Source organism: Pavona decussata, unplaced genomic scaffold, assembly GCF_977016875.1.
Source record: "Pavona decussata unplaced genomic scaffold, jaPavDecu1.1 SCAFFOLD_76, whole genome shotgun sequence".
NCBI lineage: Eukaryota > Metazoa > Cnidaria > Anthozoa > Scleractinia > Agariciidae > Pavona > Pavona decussata.
The window spans coordinates 937,501-951,141 of NW_028145494.1; positions in this window are offsets into that span (position 1 = coordinate 937,501).

Here is a 13,641-nt window from a genome sequence, read left to right on the forward strand (position 1 = left end):
CCCGGTAACTCGAATTCTGGCTCTTGCAACTCACCACTGATGTCATCCCATTAGCTCCTCTTGTCATGTTGTCATGTCATGTCGGTGAAAAAACGCTGGAATTGACACCTCTAAAGCAATTTCATTTTAATCAGTGCAACATCACGCATTTGACAGTCATTTCCGATCTTTTTATTTTTAGCCAAACCGCATGCACTGCCTGTTATTTATAAGCTGTCACATAGAAAACAAATTAAAAATAATGTTCACGTCTCAAGGCGTTCCAATTCTTTCTTTAAAATGTTGACAAAGTTTTCTTTTTGACCCGAAAGCCTCAGCTTACATGGGACTTAAAGTTTCTGATGAGGGTAAGTTTAATTTGCCCTGGGTTGTATACTGAAGTGCTGATAATCAATAAACTTATTGGATCATGTTAACAAAAAAAAAAAAAAAAAAATGTTTACTGTAGGTAGTCGGTCGACACTATCGGTCGGCACTTGGTCGGTGCTATCGGCCGACACTCGGTCGACATGTCGGCCAAGTAGCAGTCCACTATCGGCCGAGTGTCGGTCGAATGTCAGCCGAGTGTCGGTCGAGTATCGGTCCAGTATCGGTCGATATGTCGGCCGATACTCGACCGACACTCGACCAACATCCGACCGATACTCGGCCGATATCCTTCTTTTGAGCGTCTTTTTATCGGCCGATAGTGTCGGTGATCTATCGGTGACCTAACGGCGAGCTATTGGTCGACTATCGGTGACTTATCGGCGAGCTATCGGTCGACTATCGGTCGGCGAACTATCTTTGATGTAGCGGTCGACTATCGGTGAACTATCGGCGAGCTATCGGTCGACTATCGGTCGGCGAACTATCTTTGGTGTAGCGTTGTGGTGGTACAGTAAAACAGGTAAAAGTTATTCAAATATAAGAAAAAAAAAATCCAAATTCCCGTCGTATAATGGCCAATAAAGTAATAATAGTAATCATAATAATAATAATTTGTTCTAGCAAGCCTCAAGTCCCTCCGACCATAAAACTTGATAAAACTTTTTTTTTATATCGACGCTTAAAAGTAAGATATCGACACAGCATCAGTGGAGTGTCGGGCAATTAACGACCGACTGCAGCTGACACTTTGTCGGCCGAGTATCAACCGAGAATCGGTAAGGTATCGGCAGACTATCGGTAAAGTATTGATAAGGTATCGGCCGAGTGTAGACGAGACTAAGACCGTATTGGTCGACACACACATCCGTCGATATATCGGCCGATGCTCGACCGATAATCGGCCGATGCTCGACCGATACTAGTCCGACACCCGGTCGAATCGCGGTCGATATGTCGACCGAGTGTCGACCAGTACTCGGCCGATATATCGGCTGAATGTCGGTCGATATATCGACCGATAGTGTCAACCGACACCACTTAACACATGATCCAACTTATTTACATGAAAAGTTTTTCATCTCCCTTCAGAGTTTGGAATTACCGGGGTTGGGGTTCTATTGTATTTCTAAGATGAACTCATGATAGGTCAGTATAAGATTTACGATCGTGGCCAGCCATAGTTCGTGCACAAAGCCCAAAGTCCTCTGAAGTTAAGATGTATTCCAAGTCTGGTTTCGTAACAATAGCCACTGTTGGCAGATAAGATAAGACATGCCTTGATAGACTACTGAGATTCCAGAAGAGGGAAACCAGGATAATACTCAGAAAAAAGATCAGAGAAGAACGCTCAGAACAACTGTTTAGAGAACTAGGCTGAATTTCTCTAATTGACGGCTGAAACTTGTTTCGTACATGCCTAACAGTATTTAGATGCCTTAAAGGTTTCTGGCCCCTTATTTAAGCAATTTATTTTCTTTCAATTCAGATGTACACAATTATAGCACCCGTAGTAGATCTAATATCCACATGCCTCAAATACCATCTAGATCTGGTTTTAGGTAATTCTCCTATTCAGCTGCCAAACTTTTTAATAGTCTTAGTCCTATTATAATAATAATAATCATAATTATTATTATTATTATTATTATTATTATTATTATTACTATTATTATTATAATTATTATTATTATTATTATTATTATTATCATTATTAATATCAGAAAAAAAATCGGCTTGAAAGTTGTCTCTTTTTTCATCGAAATGAATTGTAAATAGTTTTTTAATAGTTCTTTTTTCTACTTTTAACCTTTGAATAGCAATTTGCTTGAAATATGTTGTAAAGAGTTCTCATAATTGTTTTTATTATTTTATTATTATTATTATTAGTAGTAGTATTATTATTATTATTATTATTATTATTATTATTATTATTATTATCATTATTATTATTATAACAATAGGCTTTAACTTATAAGGCGGACTTCCGTGAATCTATGTAGCCCCAGTTGGTCTGTAAAAATGTGTGATCAGTGATCAATTACAGCTACTCCCCTTGGTAGAAGGCATCAGGAATGTGTTAAAAAAAATTGCGAAATATATCTCGCTGTGATCTTGTCGCCTCAACTTGGAATCATGTTGTGAGTAACATAAGGAGCCCATGGCTCATGGGATCCTACTAACAATTTTAAAATAAGCAGTGATGTTGAGAGATAAACCCATCAGAAAGAAAATTGGCTCTTGTAAAGACAGCACTCTTCTGTCCGCAACCACATCCTCTACCACTGACTACGATCCCGTTTACAGCATTATATTTATAGTTTTTCTATTTTGATTTTTGACTTTCAAATAGCTAGAAGAAATGAGAATTTGAAAATTAGGAAATTGATGATTTATCAATACTCAAATAGCGCAGTATTATATCGTTTCACAATCCGCAGACTCTAATTTAATGTTTCACTTAAAAGTATGCAGTTTGACAGAGTTAAGCACAATATCAAGATATTCGTTGAAGCTAAAGAAAATAATTTTTTATATATATTCGAATTCAAAACTCATTTGAATTGCTAATAAGCCTTTACATCAATTTTTTAATTTATGCTACTTTTTCTCTTGGCTTTTACACGAGCAACTTGAGCTGTAAACGGGAGCTAAACTTATTATGACATTGCATTTGCGGGCTTAGACTTTGTAAATCGGCGTAAAAGCAATATACAGACACGTGCAAACATTCGAAGTGGCATGGTCTAGAAATTGTTGCTGCAGCAATCAGTCGTAGGCCCCGGGGTCGTAGGCCTGTCGTAATCTTGTCGCATGCTACAAAGTCATACCGTGTAAATCGCCCGTGTAAAGGTATGAGCGCTAGTGCTTTCCTAGGCAAGATTTCCGCACAGTCCCATACAAACTCTGTTCATGTTCGTTCTTTGTATAAGAGGGTTAGTATGACAGTGACTCATGTATAATGAATGTATGAGGCTGTGCGGAAATCTTTCCCTTTCCTGTGTTGCTGTTAACTATGCTGTCAAAGGGGCTCTAAAATCTTGGACAGAACTAAACAAAGAAATATCCCCCCCCCCCTTATAAAAACCAATTATAAATTTACGCGCAAAGCAAAATGTGCCACTTTTCCATCATTGAAATGGGTTGGGGAAGGGTGGTCTTAATTTTTCATTTTATTTGTCCGAGATTCTAGCTTTTATGTCTGTTGTGGACTTTTCAGTGTCAATATTGTTAGTTTATTCATCCTTGGATGGATGCTATATACACGTATGTTGGGTAAAGCTCTATTAGTGAGTTGGAGGGATCATATGTAAAGAGTGCTGCTTGTATGCAGGACTTCTCCAAGTTTCAAGCAAGATCTGTGTTGTAGGCGCTTACTTCTTGCAGGTTGATTAGTTTTATGAATGCCAGCGCATGGCACCGCCACACGCGGGGACAATATCATACATACGTTGAGGTATTGATGAGGGACTGTTACCATGAAAATACGTTCGAACTCAATGTTCTCATGCATTGAGTTGTGCGTCTGAATTGAGCTGCTGCTTCTTGAATGATGGTATAATGATGATGATGATGATGATGATGATGATTATGATGATGATGATAATGATGATGATGATGATGATGATGTTGATGATGATGATGATGATGATGATGATGATGATGATGATGATGATGATGATGGTAATGATGACGATCATTAATTGCTATCAATTCGAAAGTCTACAACATTTAGCTTTGATACCCTACAGGCTACTGAAGATGCCGTCACCTTTGCCTTGTGTATCACTTATTCTGTCGGTGCATGTATCCAGTTCCCGCAACCCGAGAGTGCTGAAACCTGGACAGGATGGCAGTTCTAAAGACTGATGGGAGGTAGGCCTATATTACAGAGTTGTGCTTTGGGAGAAGAAGTATCGTTGAAAATAGTGTTCCAATTTTCAGTGTTTTATCTTGCCACCACGTAGCTTTTAGAAAAGCTCACAGGATTGGCGGGAAGAAAAGCAGAGCAATGAACCAACAACAGAACGAATGGATCCTAGCCCTGACACAATAGAGCTACGCCCGGGGGTAGGGGGGGGGGGTGCTAAAAAAAATTTAATACGGGAAGGCTCCGCCCCGAGGTCCGACCCCTTACCCTTTTATATTCTTGGTTTTCACATGACGTCATAAAAAACTGAAATTCATAACTAAACACAATTTTGGGTTTTTATCTTCATCACATATAAGAAAATCTAAATTTCTATCAGCTTGCTTGTTTTCAGCAGGATAGCATTCTTTGTTTTGAAAATAGAGCAGTTTGAATTTTAGATTTTTGCGCAGTGCGTGACAGAAGGATTGCTACTCTAAACATGTCACGTACATGAAAACATCGATTCGCCTCGTGTTTTTTTTAGGTCTGATCAGCTAACATGTAATAGAAGCGTAAATGTCAATGTGTAAAAGTTCAGCAGAGAGGAGAAAGGCTTTGAAATAGCCAAGGTAAACTCCAGATGTTTTTGCTGGTTTCCGGCCGCCATGTTGGTGCCCATCAGACGGGGCACCAACATGGCGTCCCATACTAAACTCTGTAATTTTCCGTGGTACATTTTCTCGAATAACTCGATTAGGAGATATCGCACAGCCCTGTGGCTTTCACACATTTTTTATGTATCACTGTTTTACAACATATCAATTTCTTGACTTTATCTATTGAATGGCTGAGGATTTTATTTTTTCACTTGCGTGACGATGTGTGAGTTGAAAACCACCTATACCATTTTTGGCAGAAAAGGTACCCCTTTCGTACACCTTCAATTGACAAATGGTACCCCTCCTAATACTATAGACTATAGATTTTCGCCTAATTTGCATCCTAATACTATAGACTATGGATTTTCGCCTAATTTTCATAATAATAATATGGGCTAGGGTTTTCCCCTAATTTTCATCCCAATACTGGCAGGTCCAGGGATATGGGTCAAAAACACCAAATTTGCAAGTTGGAATTTTTCACTCTATTATGTCCCCAGGGATCTCCGCTTGTCTTAAAACTCCCTCAGGAATCATTTTAAAAGTGCAAATAACACCCTCAAAAAGAATTTTCTGTTTTAACCCCCACCCTGACTCCATTTTTTGTGTGCTATTTCTTTGTCCCTGGTCCCTTGGGAGGCCTAAAAAGTGTCTCAGAGGGGGGCTCTCAGAGGACGTTTTTGGACACACTGATTCCATTCGAAGCTGTTAAATGAATATTTCTCTTGCGTCCATAGGGTAAGTCCACGGTTTTTGGTAAAAAATGACCAATTTTGAAGTCGGCATTTTTTTACTTCTTTATGTTCCAAAGTGTCCTGGGAAAATGTAAAGGCCTAACAAGGGACCAGGGATAAATTAATAACCCACAAAAGATAAAGTCCGGGTAAGAGTTCAACCGCAAATTCTTAATCAGAGCTTTATTTCCACTTCAAAATGATTCCCAAGGTGGTTTTACCACACGACGAAATACCTAGGGACATAAATAAGTGAAAAATGCCGACCTCTAAATTTTGGTCATTTTTAGCCAAAAACCATGGACTTACCCCTTGGAAAAAAGTCGATTTTTTGGACGAAATACAAATATTCTTTTAAAAGGTTCTACTCGAATCAGTGTGTCGGAAAACTTCGCCTGAGAAACGTTTTCGGGCTTCCAAGGGACCAGGGACAAAGAAATAGCCCAAATAAGATGAATTCAGAGTGAGAGTAAACCCGGAAATTCTTAATCAGAGCGTTATTTCCACTTGAAAATAATTCAAAACGTAGTTTTACGACACCCCAGATCCCTAGGGACATAAACAAGTGAAAAATGCCGATCTCTAACTTTGGTCATTTTTGGCCAAAAACCATGGACCTTGGAAAAAAGTCGATTTTTGGACGAAATACAAATATTCTTTTAAAAGCTTACAATCGAATCAGTTTGTCCGAATACGTCCCCTGAGACACTTTTTAGGCCTTCCAAGGGACCAGGGACAAAGAAATAGCCCATAAAAGATGAATTAAGGGTCAGACTTAAACCGGAAATTCTTTATTAGCGCTTTATTTGCACTTGAAAATGATTCCAACGTAATTTTACCACACGACAAGATCTCTCTCTCTCTCTCTCTCTCTCTCTCTCTCTCTCTCTCTCTTAGTCCTTTGAGCCCCCAGTGGGGCATAGGGCCGCTACGACTACGAGACCTCTAGGGACATAAAAAAGTGTGAAAAATGCCGACCTCTAAATTTGGTCAATTTTGGCAAAAAACCATGGTTTTACCCCTTGGAAAAAAGTCGATTTTTGGACGAAATACTAATATTGTTTTAAAAGCTTCCAATCGAATCAGTGTGTACGAAAACGTCCCTTAAGGCCCTTTTTAGGCCTCCTAAGGGACCAGGGACAAAGAAATAGCCCACATAAAATGAAGTCAGAGTGAGAGTAAAACCTGAAATTCTTTATCAAAGCGTTATTTCCACTTGAAAATTATTCAAGAGGTAGCTTTACGACACCCCGAGATCCCTAGGGGCATAAACAAGGGAAAAATGCCGACCTCTAAATTTGGTCACTTTTGGCCAAAAACCATGGACTTACCCCTTGGAATAAAGTCGATTTTTGAACAAAATACAAATACTCTTTGAAAAGGTTTCAATTGAATCAGTGTGTCCGAAAACGACCCCTCAGAAACGTTTTAAGAAATAGCCCACATAAGATGAAGTCAGGGTCAGACTTTAACCGGAAATTCTTTATCCGAGCGTTATTTGCCTAGCTACATGAACAAGTGAAACAATCCGACCCCTAAATTTGGTCATTTTTGGCCAAAAACCATTTTCCCTTGGAAAAAATTCGATTCTTGGACGAAATACAAATATTCTTTTAAAAGCTTCCAAACGAATCAATGTATCCAAAAACGTCCCCTGACAAACTTTTTAGGCTTCCCAAGAGACCAGGAACAAAGAAATAGCCAACATAAGATGAAGTCAAAGTAAGAGTAAAACCGGAAATTCTTTATCAGAGCGTTATTTCCATTTTAAAAGTATTCAAGACGTAGTTTTACGACACCCCGAGATCACTAGGGACATAAACAAGTTAACAATACCGACCTCTAAATTGGGCAATTTTTGGCCAAAAACCATGGACTTACCCCTTGGAAAAAAATAGATTTTTGGACGAAATACAAATATTCTTTTAAAAGCTTCCAATCGTATCAATGTGTACGAAAACGTCCCCTGAGACACTTTTTAGGCCACTCAAAGGACCAGGGACAAAGAAAGAACCCAAATAAGATAAAGTCAGAGTGAGAGTAAACCCGGAAATTCTTTATGAGAGCGTTATTTCCACTTGAAAAGTATTCAAGACGTAGTTTTACGACACCTCAAGATCCCTACGGACATAAACAAGTGAAAAATGCCGACTTCTAAATTTGGTCATTTTTGGTCAAAAACCATGGACTTACCCCTTCGAAAAAATTCGATTTTTGGACGAAATACATATATTCTATTAAAAGATTCCAATCAAATAAGTGTTTACGAAAACGTCACCTGAGAAACTTTTTAGGCCTCCTAAGGGACCTGGGACAAAGAAATAGCCCACATAAGATGAAGTCAGAGTAAGAGTAAATGCGTAACTTCTTTATCAGAGCGTTATTTCCGCTGGAAAATGATTCCCAACGTAGTTTTACGACACTACGAGATCCCTAGGGACATCAACAAGTGAAAAATGCCGACATCTCAATTTAGTGATTTTTGGCCAAAAACCATGGACTTACCCCTGGGAAAAAAAAAAAATTTCGGACGAAATACAAATATTCTTTTAAAAGCTTCCAATCGTATCAGTGTGTACGAAAACGTCCCCTGAGACACTTTTTAAGCCTCTCAAAGGACCAGGGACAAAGAAATAACGCACATAAAACGAAGTCAGAGTGGGAATAAAACCTGAAATTCTTTATCAAAGCGTTATTTCCACTTGAAAATTATTCAAGAGGTAGCTTTACGACACCCCGAGATCCCTAGGGAAATAAACAAGTAAAAAATACCGGCTTTTAAATTTGGTCATTTTTGGCCAAAAACCATGGACTTACCCCTTGTAAAAAATCTATTTTAGGACGAAATACAAATATTCTTTCAAAAGCTTGAAATCAAATCAGTGTGTCCGAAAACGTTCCCTGAGATACTTTTTAGGCCTCCCAAGGGACCAGGGACAAAGAAATAGCCCAAATAAGATGAAGTCAGAGTGAGAGTAAAACCGGAAATTCTTTATGAGAGCGTTATTTCCACTTGAAAAGTATTCAAGACGTAGTTTTGCGACACCTCGAGATCCCTAGGGACATAAACAAGTTAAATATGCCGAGCTCTAAATTTGGTCAATTTTGGCCGAAAACCATGGAGTTGGAAAAAAGTCAATTTTTGGACGAAATACAAATATTCTTTTAAAAGCTTCCAATCGAATCGGTGTGTACGAAAACGTCCCTTGAGGCCCTTTTTAGGCCTCCTAAGGGACCAGGGACAAAGAAATAGCCCACATAAAATGAAGTCAGAGTGAGAGTAAAACCTGAAATTCTTTATCAAAGCGTTATTTCCACTTTACGACACCCTGAGATCCCTAGGGAAATAAACAAGTGAAAAATGCCGACTTTTTAATTTGGTCATTTTTGGCCAAAAACCATGGACTTACCCCTTAGAAAAAAGTCGATTTTTCGACGACATACAAATATTCTTTTAAAAGCTTCCAATCGTATCAATGTGTACGAAAACATCCCCTGAGACACTTTTTAGGCCTCCTAAAGGACCAGGGACAAAGAAATAGCCCAAATAAGATGACGTCAGAGTGAGAGTAAAACCTGAAATTCTTTATGAGAGCGTTATTTCCACTTAAAAATTATTCAAGAGGTAGTTTTACGACACCCCGAGATCCCTAGGGACATAAACAAGTGAAAAACGCCGACCTCTTAATTTGGTCATTTTTGGCCAAAAACCATGGACTTACCTCTTGGAAAAAATCGATTTTTGGACGAAATACAAATATTCTTTTAAAAGTTTCCAATCGAATCAGTGTATCCGAAAACCTCCCCTGAGACACTTTTTAGGCCTCATAACGGACCAGGAACAAAGAAATAGCCCACATAAGATAAAGTCAGAGTGAGAGTAAAACCGGAAATGCGTTACCAGAGCTTTGTTTCCACATGAAAATGATTCAAGACGTAGTTTTACGACACCCCGAGTTCCCTAAGGACATAAACAAGTGAAAAATGCCGACCTCTAAATTTGGTCATTTTTGGCCAAAAACCATGGACTTACCCCTTGGAAAAAAGTCCATTTTTGGACGAAATACAAATATTCTTTTAAAAGCTTCCAATGGAATCAGTGTGTACAAAAACGTCCACTGAGATACTTTTTAGGCCTCCGAAGGGACCAGGAACAAAGAAATAGCACACATAAGATGAAGTCAGGTTGAGAGTAAGAGCGGAAATTCTTTATTGTAGCGTTATCTCCACTTGAAAATGATTCAAGACGTAGTTTTACAACCCCCCGAGATCGATAGGGACATTAACAAGTGAAAAATGCCGATCTCTAAATTTGGTCAGTTTTGGCCAAAAACCATGGACTTACCCCTTGGATTTTAATCGATTTTTGGACGAAATACAAATATTCTTTCAAAAGCTTCCTATGGAATCAGTGTATCCGAAAACGTCCCCTGACAAACTTTTTAGGCCTCCCAAGGGACCACGAACAAAGAATTACGTAGTTCAAAAAAACCTAAGTCAGTTTGAGAGTTAAAAAGAAAATTCTTTGTCAAGGCGTCATTTGCACTTTAAAATGATTCCCAAGGTAGTTTTGCGATACCCTTACATTCCTAGGGACATAAACAAGTGAAAAATGCCGACCTCTAAATTTGGTCATTTTTGGCCAAAAACCATGGTCTTACCCCTTGGAAAAAAGTCAATTTTTGGACGAAATACAAATATTATTTTAAAAGCTTCCAATGGAATCAGTGTATCCGGAAACATCTTCTGAGACACTTTTTAGGCCCCATAACGGACCAGGGACAAAGAAATAGCCCAGATAGGATGAAGTCAGAGTGAGAGTAAAACCGGAAATTCTTTATCAGAGCTTTGTTTCCACTTGAAAATGATTCAAGACGTAGTTTTACGACATCTCGAGATCTCTAGGGACATAAACAAGTGAAAAACGTTGACCTCTAAATTTGGTCATTTTTGGCCAAAAACTATGGACTTACCCCTTAGAAAAAAGTCGAGTTTTGGACGAAATACAAATATTCTTTTAAAAGCTTCCAATGGAATCAGTGTGTACGAAAACGTCCCCTTAGATACTTTTTAGGCCTCCCAAGGGACCACGGACACAGAAATAGCACACATAAAATGAAGTCAGGTTGAGAATAAAAGCGGAAATTCCTTATTATAGCGTTATTTCCACTTGAAAATGATTCAAGACGTAGTTTTACGACACCCCGAGATCCCTGGGGACATTAACAAGTGAAGAACGCCGACCTCTAAAGTTGGTCATTTTTGGCCAAAAACCATGGACTTACTCCTTGGAAAAAAAGTCGATTTTAGGACGAAATACAAATGTTCTTTTAAAAGCTTCCAATCGAATCAGTTTATCCGTAAAACGGCCTTTTGAGACACTTTTTAGGCTTGTCAAGGGAACAGGGACAAAGAAATAGCCCACAATAAGATGAAGTCAGAGTGAGAGTAAAACCAAAAATTTATTATCAGAGCGTTACTTTCACTTACAAAGTATTTAAGAGGTAGTTTTACGACACCCCGAGATCCCTAAGGACATAAACAAGCTAAAAATGTGGACCTCTAAATTTTGTCATTTTTGGCCAAAAACCATGGACTTACCCCTTGGAAAAAAGTCCATTTTTGAACAAAATACAAATATTTTTTTAAAAGCTTCCAATCGAATCAGTGTGTCCGAAAACGTCCCCTGAGACACTTTTTAGGTCTCCCAAGGGACCAAGGACAAAGAAATAGCCCACATAGGATGAGTCAGAGTGAGACTAAAACCGGAAATTCTTTATCAGAGCGTTATTTCCACTTGAAAATGATTCAAGACGTAGTTTTACGACACCTCGAGATCGCTAGGGACATAAAAAAGTGAAAAATGCCGACCTCTAAATTTGGTCATTTTTGGCCAAAAACCATGGACTTACCCCTTGGAAAAAAGTCCATTTTTGGACGAAATACAAATATTCTTTTAAAAGCTTCCAATGGAATCAGTGTGTACGAAAACGTCCCCTGAGATACCTTTTAGTCCTCCTAAGGGACCAGGGACAAAGAAATAGCACACATAAGATGAAGTCAGGGTGAGAGTAAAAGCGGAAATTCTTTATTGTAGCGTTATCTCTCCGAGATCCCTGGGGACATCAACAAGTGAAAAACGCCGACCTCTAAAATTGGTCATTTTTGGCCAAAAACCCTAGGAAAAAAGTTGATTTTTGGACGAAATACAAATGTTCTTTTAAAAGCTTCCAATGGAATCAGTGTATTCGAAAACTTCCCCTTAGACACTTTTTAGTCCTCCCAAGGGACCACGGACAAAGAAAGAGCCCCAAAAAACCTAAGTCAGGTTGAGAGTTAAAAAGAAAATTCTTTGTCAAGGCGTCATTTGCACTTTAAAATGATTCCCAAGGTAGTTTTGCGATACCCCTACATCCCAAGGGACATAAACAAGTGAAAAATGCCGACCTCTAAATTTGGTCATTTTTGGCCAAAAACCATGGTCTTACCCCTTGGAAAAAAGTCGATTTTTGGACGAAATACAAAAATTCTTTTAAAAGCTTCCAGTCGAATCGGTGTGTCCGAAAAGTCCCTTGAGACACGTCTTAAGCCTCCCAGGGGACCAGGGACAAAGAAATAGCTTAAAAAATGAAGTCAGGGTGAGAGTTAAACAGAAATATGTTGGTCTAGGCGTCATTTGCACTTGAAAATGATTTCCAAGCTAGTTTTACGACACCCCGAGATCCCTAGGGACATAAACAAGTGAAAAATGCCGACCTCTAAATTTGGCCATTTTTGGCCAAAAACCATGGACTTACCCCTTGGAAAAAAGTCGATGTTTGGACAAAATACAAATATTTTTTCAAAAGCTTTGAATCGAATCAGTGTGTCTGAATCACTTTTTAGTGCAAATAACGCCCTGACAAAGAATGTTCTGTTCAACTCTCACCCTGACTTCATCTTTTGTGTGCTATTTCTTTGTCCTTGGTCCCTTGTGAGGCGTAAAATGTGTCTCAGAGGACGTTTTTGAACACACTGATTCGATTGGAAGCTTTTAATAGAATATTTGTATTTCTTTAAAAAATCAATGTTTTTCCAAGGGGTAAGTCCATAAGTTTTGGCCAAAAATGACTACTTTTTTAAGACAGCATTTTTTACTTTTTTTTTTGCCCTAGGGATCGCGGCGTGTCGTAAAACTACTTTGCGAATCATTTCCAAGTGCAAATAACGCCCTGACAAAGAATGTTCTGTTTAACTCTCACCCTGACTTCATCTTTTGTTGGCTATTTCTTTGTCCCTGGTCCTTTGGGAGGCCTTAAAAGGGTCTCAGGGGACGTTTTCGGACACACTGATTCGCTTGGAAGCTTTTGATAGAATATTTGTATTTCGTCCAAAATCGACTTTTTCCGAAGGACAAGGTTCAGGCTTTCGGGTCAAAAATGAGCAAATTTTGAAGTCGGCATTTTCACATCCTTTATGTCCCTAGGGATCTCAGCTGGTCGTGAAACTGCCTTGGGAATCATTTTTAGTGCAAATAAATCCCTGACAACGAACTTTCTGTTCAACTGTCATCCTGACTTTATCTTTTGTGGGGTACCGTAAATGATCTAATAAACGCCGGGGGCGTTTATTAAATTTCAAGGGTCCGAGGGGGGCGTTTAAAAGATAAGAGGCGTTTAAAAGAGAGAGGCGTTTATTCTAATAACTGTAACATGGTAACCTAAATATGGTATTATAATAACCTAAATAACAGAGCTTTAACATACTATCAAGTACGTCCGCTGATAGGTCTAAGCCGTCTACAAATCCATAATGGTATATGGTACATACAAAGTAGCGGGAAAGGGTATTGGTAGTTCTTATAGCTCAATGCCGAGACGCAACTCGCTTAAGCAAGAACGCAAATAAATTGATCGATTGTATTGTACATCTGTTTCTACTTTATGTATGGTTTTCAGGGAAGGGCGGCGTTTATTAGACAGGGGGCGTTTGTTAGAGAGGGGCGTTTAATACAAACTTGTCAGCTTAGGGGGGCGTTAGTTAGATAGGA